Below are 20,714 nucleotides of genomic sequence, written 5' to 3'. Positions count from 1 at the left end.
GAAGAGCTGAGGTCATCAAAGCCCACTTTCAGAGGTTCCGTAATCAGTTGGCCCTGCTCTTCTCAGCCCATTATGGCTGGGAGCACACGATAAGAGAATTGTTCATTCTTTTCAAAGCAGAGGCATGGAACGGATTTAGGACAGAGATTATGATCCTACAATCTCTTCCAGGGGCATGTTCCCAGGGTTGTTCCTCTTAGTTTTCTGTCAACTTGACACAAGCTAGAGTTATCTGGGAAGAGGAACCTCAGCTGAGAAAACGTCTCCATCAGATTACTTGTAAACAAGTCTGCAGGGCCTTTTCTTGGTTAATTATTGATATGGAAGGGCCCAGGCCAGTGGGTGGTCCTCGGGTATATTAGAAAGTAGGCTGATCAAGCCATGAGGAGCAAGCCAGTATCCAGCACTCCCCAGAGACCTCTGCTTCAGCTCCTGACTTGATTCTTACCCTGAGTTTCTGCCTTGGTTTTCTCCAATCGTAGACTATAACCTGTAAGCCAAATAGAACTTTCTTTCTCAGGTTGCTTTTGGTCATGGTGGTTATCACCTAATAGAAACCTAACTCTAAGACAATGATATAAGATTTCCCAAGAGGCCCTATCTCTTAAAGCAGTGGTTCTCAACCTTCCTAAGGCTGTGACCCTTTAATATAGTTCCTCAAGTTGTGGTGAACCCTTGTCTTAGTCAGGGTTTTAATCCTGCACAAACATCATAACCAAGAAACAAGTTGGGGAGGAAAGGGTTTATTCGGCTTACACTTTCCACATTGCTATTTATCACCAAGGAAGTCAGGACTGGAACTCAAGCAGGTCAGAAAGTAGGAGCTGATGCAGAAGCCATGGAGGGATGTTCTTTACTGGCTTGCTTCTCCTGGCTTGCTTAGCCAGCTCTCTTATAGAACCAAGACTACCAACCCAGAGATGGTCCCACCCACAAGGGGCCTTTCCCCCTTGATCACTAATTGAGAAAATGCCTCACAACTGGATCTCATGGAGGCATTTCCTCAACTGAAGCTCCTTTCTCTGTGATAACTCCAGCTGTGTCAAGTTGACACAAAACTAGCCAGTACAACCTTCAACTCTAAAATTACGACTGTAATTTTACTGTTATGAATTGTACTGTAAATACCTGTGTTTTCTGATGGTCTTAGGTAACTCCTGTGAAAAGGTTGAGACCCACAGGTTGAGAACCACCGTCTTAAAGGCTCACCAACTTCAATAACTTCACTGTAGAGATCAAGATTTCAATACTGGGCCTTGTCATGGTTGGTTTTAATATCAACAAATTAGAATCACTTGAGAAGGGAACCTCATTTGAGAAATTGTCTTAATCGCTTTATTAGTGAAAGAAGACTCAGCCTAAATGTGGGCATTAGCTTCTGGTAGCAGCCTGGATACAGGGAGCTGAAGGAAGATTCTCTCCCTTTTGATGGTATATCATTCTCTCTGCTGAGTCAGTCGAGTTTGTTGCTGTGCTGTTGATTCCTTCTCGGGTATCAGAACCAGTGTTTCTGGGCTTCCATTGTTGACTGAGTACCAGCAGCTTTCCAGGAGCTGTCCAGGGTTTCCATGCCAGATTGGGCTTGCCAAGCATCCAACCCCATAGATGGAGCAACCGCCAGGCTGTTGGCCTCTCCACTGTGAAACAGCTACTGTGGGACTACCTACACTGCTGGGCACCCGTCCACAAGGACCAACCAGCTGCCAGGTTCTCAGTCCCTCAGGTGTGATTCAGCTACTGCTACTATTTTGAAGTAAAATGATTAAATCACACACACACACACACACACACACACACACACTCATCCAATCTATTCTGTTCTTGTAGTGAACCATGAGTAATATAGGCTGTTAGGGGTCACTTAAGATACAAACTATATAGCACAGCTCTCAAGCCTCATCAGAGAAATCTCTCTCTTCAGTGGATGGCGATTAATGCAGAAACTCACAAATGTGAGAAATAAGTGGCTGTAGAGCACTCAGCCACAAAGGAAACCTATCTATATCACAAGCTATTCACAAGGTTCAGGGACCATAGTGGAAAAGGTGACAAAAATTGTACTATCCACAGGTCTGGGAGCACAGGCATAAACAGGGTCTTCTGGACCCAACAGGACCAACGCACCCATGAACTCACAGTACTGTCATGACCTGCACAAGGCCTATTCAAGATCAAACCAGTTCATAACCCAGCATGAAGTAGGAAAGGGCACATGAGTTGCCACTCACAGCTGAAAAGCTGTCTTAGTTCTTTTCTATTGCTGCGACAAAACACCTTGAACAAAGGCAACATATAAAAGAAAGTGTTTAATTGGGTTGATGGCTTCAGAGGTCACAGTCAGTGGTGGAGGAACAGAGGCATGGTGGCAGGAACAGTTGATGTGATGCTCACGTCTTGATCTGCAAGTAGGTTGCACAGACAGACAGGCACACCGGAAATAGCAAGCTTGGTGCTGGAGCAGTAGCTACGAATTTACATCCTGATCTGTAAGCTGGAGGCAGAGAGATAGAAAGTTAACTGGCAAAGGTTCAGGCTTTTGAAACCTCAAAGTCTACACCAGAGGCACACCTCCTCCAACACCACCACACCTCCTGATCCTTCCCAGTGAGTTCCACCAACTGGGAATCAAGTCTCCAAACATCTGAGCCTCTGGGGCTACTCAAATTCAAACGACCACATTGTACTTTCTGGCTCTCATTGGCTTGTGGTCATATCATACATAATGCAAGATGCATTTAATCCTACTTCAAAGTCCCCATAGTCTTTTACAGTCTTGGGGTGGTTTGAAAGAGAATATCTTCCCCCAGGCTCGTATATTTGGATGCTTGGTCTACAGTTGGTAGAGTTGTTGGGAAAGGATTAAGAGTGTGGCCTTGTTGGAGGAGGGGTGTCACTGGAGGTGGGCTTTAAGGTTTCATAAGCCCAAACCATTCCCACTTAACTCTTAATCTCCCTGCCTCTAATTTACAAATCTAGATGTAAATTCTTAGCTATCGTTCAAGCACCAAGCTTGCCTGCTGCCATGCTTCCCACCATGATAATCATGAACTCTGACCTTCAGCTACCATGAATTGAAAAATTAAATGCCTTTTTTATATATAAGTTGCTTTGGTTATGGTGTCTTTTCACAGCAATAGAACAGTAATGGAAACAAGTCTTAACACTGTTTAAAAGTCAAGGTAATCTCTCAACTATATCTTCCTTAAAAATAAATAAAAGTATGTATCTCCAACAAACAATAGCAAAGTATACATTACTAATCTGAGGTGGTTTGACTGAGAATGTCCCCATATACTCATATTTGAATACTTGAAACAGTTCCCCCAATGGTAGAAGTGTTTGGAAAGGCTTAGAAGATATGGCCTCTTTGGAGGAGAGGTGTCACTGGGAGTAGAGTTAGAGGTGTTAAGAGACCACATCATTCGTAGTTAGCTCCTTGTCATTCTGCTAATGCACTCTAACCTTTGAAACTGTAATTCTCAAATAAACTCTTTCTTCTTTACATTGTCTTGGTCATGGTGTCTCATCACAACAACATAAAGGCAACTGAGACACATTCCTAAAGGAAGAATTGGAGCATAGTGAGGAAATATTGGACCAAAGCAAGACCAAACCTCAGCAGGTCAAACTCCAAACCCTGTAGCTCTATGTTTTATGTCAAGGGTCTTAGATGACTCTACCTTTCCAGCTTTACTGCCCACAAGATACATCTCTCATCTCTCATCTCTCTCTCATCTCTCATCTCTCTCTCATCTCTCATCTCTCTCTCATCTCTCATCTCTCATCTCTCATCTCTCATCTCTCATCTCTCATCTCTCACTCCACTCTGTCTGCAGCTCTTCTTGGCATACAGCTCATGAGTGTGGAGCTTTTAACATCTCAGGGTTTCCAATGCAATGCAGACTTCGCTTTCACAGCTCCACTCTGGGCCCCATGCAGGGACTTGCATGCCACTTGCCTGGTAACAGTGGCTCTCCATAATTGCAGGGAGGATTCCACAACCCCCTTATTCACCTACCCCTCATGACTCTAAACCCAGAGCCACTTGGATGACCCTGCTTTAGGGTGGAACCTGATTCCCCTTACAGAGGCTTCCCTTTCTTCTATTTAGGAGCAGACAATTCCTTATGCCTTCTGCATCAGATGTTGTCTTGATATCTTTCCATCTCTTATCATAAGCCTTGATTCCAACATTCAATTTCCTAGTGATCTTTTTCTCTTTGAACACTAGATTTTCTTTTTTCCCCTGACTCCTCTTCTTTTTTTTAATTGTAGGCATGTATCAGGCTGATTACATAATCATGTGATAATGTACATAATAAGCTGCCTTGATATCTCCTCTACCAAAGGTCCTTGGTACGTTGACCATGCCACAGTGGATGACCCCACAGACATGGTTATAAGGACAGTACCAATTGGATTCAGTACTGTGGTGGAAGGGAACACATGAAGTTAGAAAGAAGAGGACCACGGGGTGGACCAAGATCAATTAGATGGAGGAGTGGAGGTGAATATGATTAACATACATTGTACACATATATAAAATTCTCAAAGAATTAATAAAAATATAAAATGTGTATACATACAGTAAAAAGACCCAATCTATGGAGGGCTAAGAGGATGGCTCAGTGGTACAAGTATGAAGACCAGAGAACCCAGTACCCATGTAAAAAGGCAAGTATAAGGTAACAACTGAAAAGGGGGCTTCTCATGCCTGCTGTTGGGGGTTTTGTTAGTCTGTGAGTATTGGGGTAGCATCACTAGCCTAGGTTGATGGAACTAGAAAACGTCATACTGAGCTAACCTAGAGCTAGAAAGACAAGCGTCTCTCGTTATCTCTCATCTGTGGTTCCTAGCTCCAAATCTTCAGTTGTGAGTGAACAACCTGAAATCACCTCTGAAAGCAGGAAAGTAAGAAGGTAGGGGGGCAGGAAATAGAGAAGAAAACAGCGGGGTACAAGTGACTTAAGGAAAAATGGGAAGTGGGTTTTAGCTACGGATGGAGGTTAAAACAAGAGAGCAAGAAGGGCAACATCACAGCTAAAATGTCTGGGAAAGCCATAAGGAATCATGGTATTATCTATTTACCTAAAATGCCGTATAGCACATAAAAATCTGTATATACATATGTAGTCCAAGTAAAATGTATCTCCCTGAGCTGGTGATGCTACCCCAAGAGCCACAAACTATCTAACAAACCCCCAACACCAGGCATGAGAAGCTCCCTTTGAGTTATTGGTCAGAGTTGTCTAAGGAACTCCAAAAACATTATAGGCTATTGCTGTTGTCCTTGCTTGCCCCCCCCACCCAGATGGATGGTAAGCCCCTATTGCTAAAGGCTCCATGCACTTTACACACAGGACCCAGAGGACCCACACAGGATCCTTGAAACCTTCTTCCCTGAGGGCTAGTTTTCATGGTATAAGAAGAAGCCATGTAATCCTGCAAGGGAGTTACCCAAATAATACTGGGAGAGAGCTAGCCTCCTAGGAGTGCAGACAAGCCTGTGATTACAGGTAAAAACATCACTGCTGCTCAGAGGGACCCTCCCAGAACCTTCATGACACAAGAACTGAGAAGTGGTCTGGGACAGGAGCCTTCCAGTTTCCGTCTGCACCTGGAGCTGATCCTGTGCCACAGCTCTCCATACACAAATATCACCGGGAGAGAGCTGGTCTCCCAGGAGAGCCAACACACCTGCAAGCACAGGTAAGACCACCACTTCTGGAGTTGGGGATTTAGCTCAGTGGTAGAGCGCTTGCCTAGCAAGCACAAGGCCTTGGGTTCAGTCGTCAGCTCTGGGGGGAAAAAAAAAAAAACACCACTTCTGTTCAAATTCCTGGCCCAAGAGGGACCCAGAGCCACCAGGGCACAGGAATCGAGTAACAGCCAGGGACAGGATCCTTCTGGGACAGGATCCTTCTGGGTTCTGTCTGCACCCAAGAGCTAACCCTGTACCACAGCTCTTTATACCCCAGTTCCTCCAGGAGAGAACTGTCTCCCAGGAGTACTGATACACATGTTGCAGGAGGGGCAAGCCACAGTCAGAGACAGCAAGACCAGTTAACACCAGAGATAACCAGATGGTGAAAGGCAATGACAAGAACAAAAGCAACAGAAACTAAGGCTACTTGGCATAATCAGAACCCAGTTCTCCCTCCACAGCAAGTTCCTGGATAACCCAACACATTGGAAAAGCAAGACTCTGATTTAAAATCACATCTCATGATGATGATAGAGGACTTTAAGAAGGACATAAATAACTTCCTTAAAGAAATACAAGAAGAGGCAGGCAGATTTCTGAGTTCGAGGCCAGTCTGGTCTACAGAATGACTTCCAGGATGGCCAGAGCTACGCAGAGAAACCCTGGAGAAACCCTGTCTCAAAAAGCAAAAAAGCAAAAAAAAAAAAAAACAAAAAACAAAAAACAACAACAACAACAAAAAAAGAAATACAAGAGAACACAGGTGAACAGGTAGAAGCCCTTAAAGAGGAAACACAAAAATCCCTTAAAGAATTACAGGAAAACACAACCAAAGAGGTGAAGGAACTGAACAAAATCATCCAAGATCTAAAAATGGAAATAGAAACAATAAAGAAATCACAAAGGTAGACAACCCTGGAGTCAGAAAACCTAGGAAAGAGATCAGGAGTCATAGATGTAAGCACCACTAACAGAATACAAGAGATAGAGGAGAGAATCTTAGGGGAAGAAGATACCATAGAAAACATTGACACAACAGTCGAAATGCAAAATGCAAAAAGCTCCTAACCCAAAAAATCCAGGAAATTCAGGACACAATGAGAAGACCAAACCTAAGGATAAAAGGTATAGAAGAGAATGAAGATTCCCAACTTAAAGGGCCAGTAAATATCTTCAACAAAATTATAGAAGAAAACTTTTCTAATCCAAAGAAAGAGATGAGCCGGGCATGGTGGTGCATGCCTTTAATCCCAGCACTCAGGAGGCAGAGGCAGGTGGATTTCTGAGTTCGAGGTCAGCCTGGTATACAAAGTGAGTTCCAGGACAGCAAAGGCTACACAGAGAAACCCTCTCAAAAAAGAAAGAGAGAGAGAAAGAAAGAAAGAGAGAGAGAGAGAGAGAGAGAGAGAGAGAGAGAAAGGAAGGAAGGAAGAAAGAAAAAGATGCCATACAAGAAGCCTACAGAACCCCAAATAGATTGGACCAGAAAAGAAATTCCTCATGTCACATAATAGTCAAAACACCAAATGCGCAAAACAAAGAAAGAATATTAAAAGCAGTAAGGGGAAAAGGTCAAGTAACATATAAAGGCAGACTTATCAGAATTACACCAAACTTATCACCAGAGAATATGAAAGCTAGAATGTCCTGGGCAGATGTCATACAGACCCTAAGAGAACACAAATGCCAGCCCAGGCTACTATATCCAGCAAAACTCTCAATTACCATAGATGGAGAAACCAAGATAGCCCATGACAAAACCAAGGTTGCACAATGATTTCCACAAATCCAGCCCTACAAAGGATAATAGATGGAAAACTCCAACACAAAGATGGAAACTACACCCTAGAAAAAGCAAGAAAGTAATCTTCTTTCAACAAGCCCAAAAGAAGATAGCCACACCAACATAAAAATAACATCAAAAGTAACGGGAGGCAACAATCACTATTCCTTAATATCTCTTAATATCAATGGATTCAATTCTCCAATTAAAAAACATAGACTAACAGACTGGATCTGTAAACAGGACCCAGCATTCTGCTGCATACAGGAAACTCACCTCAGTGTTAAAGACAAACACTACCTCAGAGTAAAGAACTGGAAAACAATTTTTCAAGCAAATGGTCCCAAGAAACAAATGGAAGTAGTCATTCTAATATCGAATAAAATCAATTTTCAACCAAAAGTCATCAAAAAAGATAAAGAAGGACATTTCATACTCATCAAAGGGAAAATCTACCAAGATGAACTCTCAATTCTGAACATTTATGCTCCAAATGCAAGGACACCCACATTCATAAAAGAAACTTTACTAAAGCTCAAAGCATACATTTCACCTCACACAATAATAGTGGGAGACTTCAACACCCCACTCTCATCAATGGACAGATCATAGAAACACAAACTAAACAGAGACACAGTGAAACTAACAGAAGTTATGGACCAAATGGATTTAACACATATCTATAGAACATTTCATCCTAAATCAAAAGAACATACCTTCTTCTCAGCACCTCATAGTACCTTCTTCAAAATTAACCATATAATCGGTCACATATCAGACTTCAACAGATATAAGAAGATTGAAATAATCCCATGCCTCCTAATAGATCACTATGAATTAAGGCTGGTCTTCAATAGCAATAAAAACAACAGTCTTGAGCGCGCCGGACTGGCCAGCAGTAACGAAGCTGCAACAGGATCCTTCTGCACACGTTTATTGGGAGAGCTTGATTGCAGAGGCGAAGAGACCCCGAGCCCAGAACTGGTACTGCTTATATAGGCCTAGGAGAGGTGTGTCTCACACCCGGATTGGTTATGCACTATGCCTCATTTGCATGTTCCTCATCTGATTGGCTACTCTCTCTCTCTGTATCTCACAGAGCCTCATTATCATACCTCATTTGCATGTCTCACATCTGATTGGTTATACTCTCAAAGCCTCATTATCATGCCCGGGCCAGGCAGTGTCTTTGCAAAAAACTTTACTGCATATGTACACATTGGTTGTTTGTCCAAACTTATGCATGGTGGCCAGCAGTAGTCAGTGACACTCTGCAACGGCACATGTGGCTTCCCACATCTCCCCCTGTTTGTTTTAATAAAATGAGGCTGGACTAGGCCTGTGCAATTATGCCCATCCGCCGTGGCTCCTGTTTTAGGTCATTCCTCTAATGTCACAGCCTTACCCGTCATAGGGTAACCCTATCGCCACCGGGCCCCATGTCTTAGGTTGGACTGTGCACGAGGAAAGTTGCCCGTCTCTGGATACCGCAGTGCTGTGTGACAATAACTGCTAAATGACCTAGGGCGAACTCTGCAAAAGAGGCCAGCCAAAAAATGAATTAGTGGGGAAATCATGATCACTCTATCGCTTGCAATGAGGAAACCTCAGTGATGTGCAAGGGCTGATCAATGATCGTTGAGTCTCTCTCATCTCAGTGCCATGGAGTGCAAGAGTAGAGAACTCAGATGCTGACTAATTCTTGAGCATAGATAACCAAATTTCAGGGGAGGAGCCGTTTTCAATAGCTAAAAGTGCCTGAGTTATAATCACCTTGTCACGTTTTTTTGTTGGGTTCTGAATTTGCATACCAACCAGAGCATGAACACCAGTCCACAGCATATGGCAGCACCAAACAAAATCACTCCCACCCATTCCTTAAAGTAAGAAAAAGCAGAGGTAAGCCAAGAGGTAAAGTCTCCAAGGGTCACTGGTTCCACTCTGGTCCCATTAAGGTTCAGGATCTGTATCTGCAGCCTCGTCTGCAACCTTTCCAGCTCCTGCGACCAGTTCCCCTTCAGGTAATTCGATAGGTCTGTACTTTTAATAAAAGAATTATTAATGTACCTATTGGGAGTAATGCACACATGCAAAGTGGATGCCACACAACTCATTTGTATGACATCCATCATCTGTTCCATGTCATGTTGTAAAATATCCACTCTGATTCACTAACTTTAACCCTGAGGTGATATGAGAATCCACCCTTTGCAGAGTAAGCAATGCCTCAGACGTTTTTTTTTGTTGTTGTTGTTGTTGTTTTTTGTTGTTGTTGTTTTTGCTATCTGTATTAATTTGATCTTCCCAATTAGAGATAATCCTTTTTTAAAAAAATATACAGGGTGTAAAAGGTTTATCTACATTATGCACAAAGCATAATGTATAATTTAAATGAAAACTAGTACTCTTATACACCCGTGGCTCTTGAGGAGTTTGTCGTGCATAAGGCACATCCAAAAAACATTCCTTTGTAAAAAACAAAGGCTAGGTAGAAGAATTGGAATGTACCGGTAAAGGTACTGGCCATGATCTTACTATGGCCCATAAAGGTATATTTATCCCAGTTTCAATCATCAGGAGCAGGAGAATCATCTTGGGGTTCATCTTGCTCTTTCACGGTCCTTGTCAGTCGCGTCGGGACCCAAAGTGGATTTTCTTCACCCTGTGGAAAAACACAAATAGCTCCCCAGGATCTGATTAAGATAGGATCCGGGCCATACCATTTATTATCAAGGACATTTTTCCATTTGACTATTTCATTGGGCGATTGAGGCCATTGTCCGTGCCTTTCAGCTGGTGATCTTCCAGCATCATCCAATTTTTAAAAATTAAGAGTAAATATTGTAAGGGATAGAGCCATCTTTAGCGTCATAGCCTCTATTCCCCCTTTCTGTTTTTGCAAATATTGTTTCAGAGTGCGGTGGGCTCTCTCAATGATGCCTTGGCCCTGTGGATTATAGGGCAATCCAGTAATATGTTTTACTTGCATTTGTTTGCAAAATTGGCTAAATTTAGAAGAAGTATATGCAGGACCATTATCTGTCTTTAACACTAGGGGCTTGCCCCATGCAGCCCAGGCCTCTAAGCAGTGAGATATGACATGAACTGCTTTTTCCCCTGTCAAGGGAGAGGCATGTAGGACACCAGAACTGGTATCGATGGATACATGTACATATTGTAATTTCCCAAAAGATGGGATATGCGTGACGTCCATTTGCCAAACATCTAGGGGTCGCAATCCACGAGGATTAACACCCACGTAAGGTGCATTAACAAATTCTACACATTTACCACACTGTAGGACAATATTTCGGGCTTCGGATCGTGTGAGTTTAAACTTTTGTCGTAATGTAGAAGCAGGGACATGATAAAGCTGATGAAAATTCTTAGCACTGCCTGTAGAGCTTTGTGATAGGAAAACCATATCTCTGGTGGCTGAATCAGCAATTGCATTTCCCTTAACCATAGGTCCAGGTAATGATGTATGTGCTCTAATGTGTTGGATATAAAAGGGATGCTCACACATCAAAATACAATTTTGTATTTTCCTCAAAATTTCAGATACTGGACTAGACTGCTTAAAATTTCCAGCAGTCTCTAATGCTAGAACCGCATTAACTACATAAACAGAATCAGAGATAATATTTATGGGCATAGGAAATCTTTTAAAGACTTCTAAAACCACCAAACATTCTACCAATTGAGGGGCTCCTGGTGTAAATTGCAACCTTACAGCCTTTTCATTGATTACATAACTTCCAATTCCTGTTTTGGATCCATCTGTATAAATATCGATGGCTCCCTTTATAGGGGTATTAGCCGTTACCTTTGGAAATATTACTGGATGTAATAACATAAAATGTAATAACGGATGTTTAGGATAATGATTATCAATTAAACCAGAATAACTGCATCTAAGAATGGCCCATTCATCTATAGTAGCACACAATATTTGCATTTGTGCGACAGTATAAGGGACAATTATGCTATCAGGCATTTTTCCAAAGTGAGTAATTGAAGTTTTTATCCCTTTGTGTGCCATGTTTGCTACCATGGTGGGATAATGCTCTATAGTCTTATTAGGGGATATATGTGGATGTATCCATACTAAAGGACCATCTTGCCATAACACAGCAGTTGGCAAATTTATGGTTCTTAATATGCATAGGTACAAAGGTTCTTGCTCATTTATACGATTTAACTGTGCTTTTTGGATAGCTCTTTCCATCTTCCTAAGAACATCAGAAGCCTCAGGTGTTAATTGTCTTAATGAGGTAATATGTGATTCTCCTTCTAAAATTTGAAATAAAGGTTTTAATTCAGAAGTAGGGATCCTTAAATAAGGTCTAATCCAATTTATATCTCCTAATAATTTTTGAAAATCATTTAATGTCTTTAGATGATCTTTTCTTATACTAATCTTTTGTGGGGTGACACATCGTAAAGTAATAGTGGCTCCTAAAAAATGACTAACATTAGACTGTTGTACTTTTTCTGGTGCAATAATCAAGCCATTATTTTTTAAAGTTTCATTACGCAAGCCATAAGCTTGCTGTATACTTTCTTCTTCTAGTCCATCTGATAACACTGTGTCTCCTTTCTTTTTCCTTTTTCTTTTTAAGCCCTTCTCCTCTTCCGACATACTTTCTTGTTGCTCTGTAAGGATTTTCTGACCTGTCTTGACTGCCTCTACACACAGTTTCAAACAGTAACAGAGTCCATATATCAGAACAAACAAGACCAAAACTATCAGACCTACCCACAAAGGGTCAATGGGAGAAAAAAGCATAACTCATGAACCTTAACTTGTCCCAAAGCCGGGAACCTTATCGTCTCAATCCTTTCTTTCCTTCTCTTCTCTCTTTCCTTTTTCTCTTTCCTTTTTTTCCCTTTCCTTTACTATTTCCTTTTCTTTATCACTAATTCCTTTTATTTTTCCTCCCTTTTCCTTTTCTTAAAAAACATATCCCCCTTTAACCTGGGGATCAATTTGGGAGACTTACTGGTACCACCGTTCCTCAGCTGAAGAGTTCTGAATCCACGCAGTCAGATCCTTCTCAGCAGTCTGTTTTGCAGGAACACTTCATTATCACCGTTCCCCAGCTGAAGAGTTCTGAATCCATGCCGGATCCTTCTCAGCAGTCTGTTTTACAGGAACCTTTATTAACCGCTCCTTCCCCGTGATGCAGTTCTGAATCCTCCCTGTAGCAGGGGGTCTTTGCTCGTGCCTGAAGATGTTTCTTGTCCCGGGTTTTCCGCATCACTTCTTGCGCGCGCTGGACTGGCCAGCAGTAACTACGCTGCAACAGGATCCTTCTGCACACGTTTATTGGGAGAGCTTGATTGCAGAGGCGAAGAGACCCCGAGCCCAGAACTGGTGCTGCTTATATAGGCCTAGGAGAGGCGTGTCTCACACCCAGATTGGTTATGCACTACGCCTCATTTGCATGTTCCTCATCTGATTGGCTACTCTCTCTCTGTATCTCACAGAGTCTCATTATCATACCTCATTTGCATGTCTCACATCTGATTGGTTATACTCTCAAAGCCTCATTATCATGCCCGGGCCAGGCAGTGTCTTTGCAAAAAACTTTACTGCATATGTACACATTGGTTGTTTGTCCAAACTTATGCATGGTGGCCAGCAGTAGTCAGTGACACTCTGCAACGGCACATGTAGCTTCCCACACAACAGAAAGCCCACATGCACATGGAAGCTGAACAACATTCTACTCAATGATAATTTGGCCAAGGATGAAATAAAGAAGGAAATTAAAGACTTCTTATAATTTAATGAAAATGACGGTATAACATACCCAAACTTATGGGACACAATGAAAGCAGTGCTAAGAGAAAAACTCATGGCTTTGAGTGCCTCCAAAAAGAACCTGGAGAGAGAGCATATGCTAGCAGCTTTACAGCACATCTGAAAGCTCCAGAACAAAAAGAAGCAAATACACCCAAGAGGAGAAGACAGCAGGAAATAATCAAACATAGGGCTGAAGTCAACCAAGTAGAAACAAAAAGAACTATACAAAGAATCAACAAAACCAGTTCTTTGTTTGAGAAAATCAACAAGATAGATGAACCTTTACTCAGACTAACAAGAGGGAACAGGGACAGTATCCAAATTAACAAAATCAGAAATGAAAGGGGAGACATAACAACAGAAACTGAGGAAATTCAAAACCTCATCAGATCCTACTACAAGAGCCTATACTCAACACAACTGGAAAAGCTGGATGAAATGGACAATTTTCTAGACAGATACCAAATACCTAAGTTAAGTCAGGATCAGACAAACCATCTAAACAGTCCCATAACCCCTAAAGAAATAGAAGCAGTCATTAATATCTCTCAACCAAAAAAAGAAAAAAGAAAAAAGCCCAGGACCAGATGGGTTTAGGGCTATTGGACCTTCAAAGAAGACCTAATACCAATACTCTTCAAACTATTCGACAAAATAGAAACAGACGGAACATTACCCAATTCGTTCTATGAAGCCACAGTTATACTGATACTAAAGCAACACAAAGATCCAACAAAGAAGGAGAACTTCAGACCAGTTTCCCATATGAATATTGATGCAAAAATACTCAATAAAATTCTTGCCAACTGAATCCAAGAACACATCAAAATGATCATTCACCACAATCATCCTTGCTTCATCCCAAGGATGCAAGGATGGTTTAATATATGAAAATTCATCAATGTAATACACTACATAAACAAACTCAAAGAAAAAAAAACACATGATCATCTCATTAGATGATAAGAAAGCATTTGACAAAATTCAACACTCCTTCATGTTAAAAGTCTTGGAAAGATCAGGAATTCAAGGCCCATACCTAAACATAGTAAAAGCAATATACAGAAACCAATAGCCAACATCAAACTAAATGGAGAGAAACTTGAAGCAATCCCACTAAAATCAGGAACTAGACAAGGCTGCCCACTCTTTCCCTACCTATTCAATCTAGTACTCGAAATCCTAGCCAGAGCAATTAGACAACAAAAGGAGGTCAAAGGGATACAAATTGGAAAGGTAGAAGGCAAAATATCACTCTTTGCAGATGATAAGATAGTATACTTAAGTAACCCCCAAAATACCACCAGAGAACTCCTAAACCTGATGAACAACTTCAGCAATGTGGCTGGATATAAAATCAACTCAAACAAATCAGTAGCCTTCCTTTACTCAAAGAATAAACAGGGTGAGAAAGAAATTAGGGAAACGACACCCTTCACAATAGTCACAAACAATATAAAATCTCTTGGTGTGAACCAAACCAGTGAAAGAGATGTACATCAAGAACTTCAAGTCTCTGAAGAAAGAAATCGAAGAAAACCTCAGAAGAAGGAAAGATCTCCCATGCTTGTGGATTGGCAGGATTAATATAGTAAAAATGGCCATCTTGCCAAAAGCCATCTACCTATTCAATGCAATCCTCATCAAAATTTCAACTCACTTCTTCATAGATTTAGAAAGGGCAATTTCCAAATTCATCTGGAATAACAAAAAATCCAGAACAAGTTATAAACTACAGAAGGCCAGGCCCCACCCAGGTGAATGAATCCATGGCCACACTGTAACAGGAGAAACAGGGCTACAAAGAAGCTGTACGTAAGGCAGGCCCTCACGCTCCTCATAGGAGGTGATTCGTCAAGTAACTGTTTTCTCACGTCTTAGTGGGGATTTACCCACTAAGGAACACAGAGAAGCCGTTGTCACCTCAGGGAAGAGTAGAATAGTTGGTTCTTATGGAAGTGAGAAGATGGCTGGTTCCCCGTGGGAAATCCAGCGAGGCCTCGTAGATACAGGGAGTCCCCAGATGGTTCCAGAAGCATCCCCTTTCCCCCTCAGGCTCAGTGTTGGGCTTCCTACAATTGGGCTTGATTTGTGTAACTTAAATTGCTGTGGAAATGGCTTCTGCCTTGCTTCCTCTTGGATCAAGTATCTTCTGGTGCTCTGGAAAGTCCTATGGGAAGGTCCGAGTAGAGAGGAAGTGAGAACTCCCGCCAACAGTAACAGTCCCCGCCTCCCTGTGACGTCACCGCCCCTCTCCATCCTGAGCTGTTTCTCCCATAGCTCTGCCCTGGTGTGTGTGTGTGTGTGTGTGTGTGTGTGTGTGTGTGTGCTGTTCTCTTGTCTCCACAGACCACAGATCACTTTTCTTTTTACTTTTTGTTTCCTCATCTGATTATTCTTTGATTTGCAACCAGCCAAACATGATGTGTGAGTCAGTGCTCTATTGCTGTGAAGAGACACCATAAATACGGAAACACCTTTATAGAAAGCATTTAACTGGGGGCTTGTGCATACTTTCAGATGGTCAGTCCATTATGATCATGGCAGAGAGAATGGTGTGGAGCAATAGATGAGAGCTATGCCCTGATCCACAGACGGGAGAGGGAGAGGAGAAGGGACAGGAAGAGGGAAGGGGGAGAGAGAGAGAGACTGGGTCTGGCTTGGGCTTTTGAAATCTCAAAGCCCACCTCTAGTGACACAGGTCCTCCAACAAGCTCACACCTCTTCCAATAAGCCCACACTTCCTAATCCTTCTAATCTTTTAGCTTTACTCCCTGGTGGCTAAGCATTCAAATATATGAGCCTATGGAGCTCACTCTTAATCAAGCCACCACACATGATTGTAAGACTTAGGCACTGATTGGGAATTGTCCATGCTTTCTTTTTCCTGCTGAGGGACAGGACATTTTACATGCCTATTATCTCTGTTGCGACAATTGGACTAAGTTCTACCTCTGTGGTGATAAAAGCAGCAGCTATGGACAGTGCTCACACAGAGAGGTATAAAGATGTCCTTACAATATTTTATTTTACAAAACAAGGAAGTGGGTAGGTTTGAGGCTGAGAGTCTTTGTCAGCCTCTGGCCTGTAGAGCATCACAGCTCCAGGGTCTTATTTGGTCTTCTCAGCCACAGTTGAGTCTGGAGTCCACTCGGTGCAGGCATCAGAGATGGGAATAGGAACGGAGGCAGTGGGACCCCATGGTTCACCCGCAGAGCTGAAACCCGTGTGTTAGAAAAGGGACCTGCAGTCAGGAGATGTGTGCACATTGCCCTCAGCCTGGCACCCCGGCCATGTTAAGCGACTCATCTATAATTGTGCTGAGCACTTGGACAGTCTCTGGGAACACACAGATGCCTGTTGCATGTTCCTGATCACAGCACAAATAAGCCAGGCTAGCTCAAAGCACTTTAGAAGCATTAACTCACTAGCTCTCAAATTACATAGGAGAAACTGAAGCTTCAGGGAGGTTTTTATATCTATGGGTACACAGTGCCTTAACCAACACGGGACTTGTGCTATGCAAGGCCACCTCCTAGTTCCCATGGGGACACCTGCCCAGTGCAGTGCTTGTGCTGTCTTCAGAGATCACCTTACCTACCTAGTAACTTAAAACTACTTGGTTTTGAGTTCCTTCTCTAAAAGCTGTTTTGTTTTGTTTTGTTCTGTTCTGTTCTGTTTTGTTTTGTTTTTGTGTCTATGATAAGCCACACGTGTACTCATTACTTTGACTGTTGATAGTGTCTTTACTATTAAAGACTATATGAGAGATAGAGGTTATAGCTCAATAGAAAAACATTTGCTAGGTATAAGGTCCAGGTTTCATGCATAGCACCAACACTTACAGAAGAGATGTCATTGTCTCTCCTTGTTAGTCAGATAGAGGCCATACCTGACTACTTCATGCCTGGCTGGAACCTGTGGACCACTTACAGCTGTGGTCTGTAGTGACTCTGCCACTACACTCTAGTTTGTGACTCTATCACAAACACGTACATTTAGGGTCTATGCTCTGATGTCATGGATTCTGCCTAGTTAGTTTCTCTCCAGTTTTCCAAACTTTCAGAAACTGTAACATAAATAAACACTGTAATTGTTCATTTATTTTACTGCTCAGCAAATTGGAAGGCAAACTGCAGTGAATTGAATACACTTCTCAAAAAAAAATAATAACACTGCTTTGATTTAACTGTTTGCATCTCTCCCAGAATACTGTGTTGAAATCTTAACTCCCAAGATTATGGTAATTAGAGGTGATGGAGGCTTTACTCTAGTGCAGGAGACCAGTACCTCATCAAGAAGGCCCTAGCGGGCCCTGACTCTTCCTCTGCCACATGAGACATAGCTTTATAGACTCTAGCACCCATCCTCAGGAGCCTACAGCCTCTTCCTTCAGGCTTTTAAATGCTTCCGGTGTCACAGAAGGAAGCCCAAGTCAGACTACTGACTGATGATAGTTGATATAGTGAATCCCGGCTGACAACCCGTGACAGCCTGACATCATGACAGCCTGACCTTGTGACAGCATCACCTGAGAGGTGAGTGATTGCATCCAAGGCCCTTACAACCCTTCAGGCATGACACAGCTGCAGGCGCCATGAGGGGAAGACACCGTTAGAAGAACCTCTCTGGAGTTCAGGAGGAATGGTGAGCAAACAAAGGATGGCTGGCATGAGATAACCAGGAAAAAGATACATGAGAATATTATGACTGGAATGGAGGGTTGAATTTGCTTTAAAATATCTAATAGCAGGGAAGAGGTAGGGGTGTGGATGAAATAAAATGGATATGTTAATAATCATTGTTGAAACTAGAGCTACATATGTGAGTTGTTATTTTCTTTTCTCTACCATTTTGAATTTTAAGTTTTTGGATCTGTTTGAAATCTTTGCTAATTCTGACATTTTCAGAGAGTTGATTGGTAGTTGCTAGGGGCAGAAGGGAGGGAAAGGGGAATTGGTGTCAAATGGGTAGAGTTTGAAATCGGTAAGTTAGTTAGAGTTCTATTGCTGTGAAGAGACACTAAGAGCATGGCAACTATTATAAAGGAAAACATTTAATTGGGGCTACCTTACAATTTCAGAGGTTCAGTCCATTATCATCATGGTGAGAAGCATGGTGGCATGTATGCAGACATGGTGCAGAAGAAGGAGCTGAGAGTTCTACATCTTAATCTGCAGGCAGCAGAGGGAGATTGTGAACAACACTGGGTATAGCTTGAGCACAGGAGACCTCAAGCCCACGCCACAGTGACACACTTCCTCCAACAAGGCCACACCTCCAATAGTGCCACTCCCTGTGGATCAAACATTCAAACCCATGAGTCTATGGGGGCAAGGCCAAACCTACTCAAATTGCCACAGAAAGACAGAAAGTTCTAGAGATGGATGGTGATGAGGCAGCACAACAATCTACAGAGACAAATCTGAGGGAAGTGTGTGTGCATTGGTTACGATAGCCAGTGTTATGTTGTCTGTTTTGTTCTTGCATATTTTCACAAATTGGAAAATTGAGACAAGAAAGAGTCACGATTGGAAAACAAGTGATATTACTTTCCTAGTGCATGACATCACCGTCCTAGTGTATGACATCACTCTCCTAGTGCATGACATCACCCTTCTAGTGTATGACATTACCTTCCTTGTACATGACATCATCTCCCTAGTGAATGACATCACCTTCCTAGTGCATGACATCACCTCCCTAGTGCAATGCAGCTTTCTTTGTTGTTGTCATTTGTCTATTTGAGATGGGGGTGGGAGCTGTCTCACTGGGGACCTCACTGAGCTCCTGATCATCTTGCTTCAGCCTCCCCAGTGCTGGGATTAAGGTGCCTCATTATGTCCAGATCAGTTTCCAGTTTAATGTTGAGTCTTAGAAGCCTCTTAAATTTGGTCCCATAAAAAATTTAATAAAATCAAAGAAATTATTTCAAGAGGAGACAATATACAAAAAGGGGAGAAGGAAATTTAGATATCTGGTTCTCAAACACGGCTGAATGGGTTCTGAAACATGTGTTGAGGGCTCAAATATAAACATTAAACGTTAGAAATACTGATGATTTGAGAGCTGTATATCTATCTGTTTATCATCCATCTATCTCTGTATGTGTGGGTGTGCATGCTTGTCTGGATGTGGGTCCATATGTGTGCAGTGCCCTTGGAGGACAGAAGAGGACACTGGGCACCCTGGATCTGGAGTTATAGGCAGTAATGTTCTGCCTGAGGTGGGTAATAGGAACAGAACCTAGCTCCTCCATAAGACCACCAAGTGCTCTCAACTAACTGCTGAATCATCTCTTCAGCCCTCCAAACCTTTTAAAATTGCTGTGTGTCAGACTGTGTGGCGGGTCCTGGAGATACTACAGCAAAAAGCAAGACAAACCTGTTCACAGCTCATCAGGTCTGCCTCCTTCCGAATCACTCCCATGACTCCCCGAGAGCAAAGGCAGCCAATTCACCTATTATCACAATAGTCATTACTTACAGTTCAAGGGCATACAGGAGTACCAAACATCTCCATGTCTGCCTCACATCCTCCTGGCCCATCTTAAGAAAACAAACAAACAAACAAACAACAGAATTCTAGCATTGCTGTGGCAACCAATTATGCTGATACCCTGTTGTGTAGTCATTTTCTCCAAATAGAAACATTCCTTCCTGGAACCCCTAGGCTCAAAGTTAGAAGAAGATGCACAAGGCCCCTCACAGATTTCCATAAGGAGTAACAATAGCTGGGAGAGGAGCTCTGGGCCATGCACTGCCTGCAAGCTGTGCAGGGGGCTAAGGGACACAGTTTTCCTCCACTGTCAACATGCTGGGGCTGTGCTTTCATCCACACAGTGGATTCTGGGTCAAGAACACTCCTGTGACTGACTTTAGTGAACTCCCTGGGGCATTGAGCGAGAGGTGAACATAATTTCGTTGGGTTGTTGTTGGTGCCCTCTCCACGGTGAATGGACCTTGATTCACACTTTCCCTGAAAAAGTCATGCAACAGATCTCATCAGCTCCTTCCCTCAACTACACATTGAATTTCTAGATCCTCCTGGGAGTTGAGAAGATGCCTGTGGGGATCCACAGGGCCATTCAGAGATTCATGAAGCCTTGTAAGTACCTGGGAGTTACCACTCGGTCATGACTTGGAAAGGAAGTGCCCTTCTCTAAAGGCTTGGTCCTAGTGGGTGACAATGTAGACTGGTGAGTGGATCCCGAGGAAGCTGAGTTCATAGCTAATGGAGGAAGTCATTCACTAGGCACAGGAGTTAGAAGGAATAAGTCTTGTCCATGGACTTTTCTCTCTCTTCTTGCCTTCTAGCTGTCATGGTCTCTCCTTGGGCCTAAGAGGCCCACTTAGCATCCGGATGGGATAAGCAGCACCCTGCACTTTAAGCAAAGTGCTTATTTCATGAAATGATTA

General features: G+C 42.6%; 1 long non-coding RNA gene across 1 annotated transcript; it reads right to left on the bottom strand.

Annotated features, from left to right (window-relative positions):
* Positions 1-2,289: 2,289 nt before the first annotated feature.
* On the bottom strand, positions 2,290-19,847 carry Gm41169. The gene is made up of 2 exons (XR_874680.1): positions 19,783-19,847; positions 2,290-2,491 (listed from the first exon to the last, which is right to left on the bottom strand). It is a non-coding gene; the product is annotated as a predicted gene, 41169 (long non-coding RNA).
* Positions 19,848-20,714: the final 867 nt, after the last annotated feature.

The sequence above is a fragment of the Mus musculus genome, chromosome 14, assembly GCF_000001635.26.
Source record: "Mus musculus strain C57BL/6J chromosome 14, GRCm38.p6 C57BL/6J".
Taxonomy (NCBI): domain Eukaryota; kingdom Metazoa; phylum Chordata; class Mammalia; order Rodentia; family Muridae; genus Mus; species Mus musculus.
The sequence above is the reverse complement of the archived record's forward strand: the minus strand, read 5'-3'. Positions and strand labels throughout refer to the sequence as shown.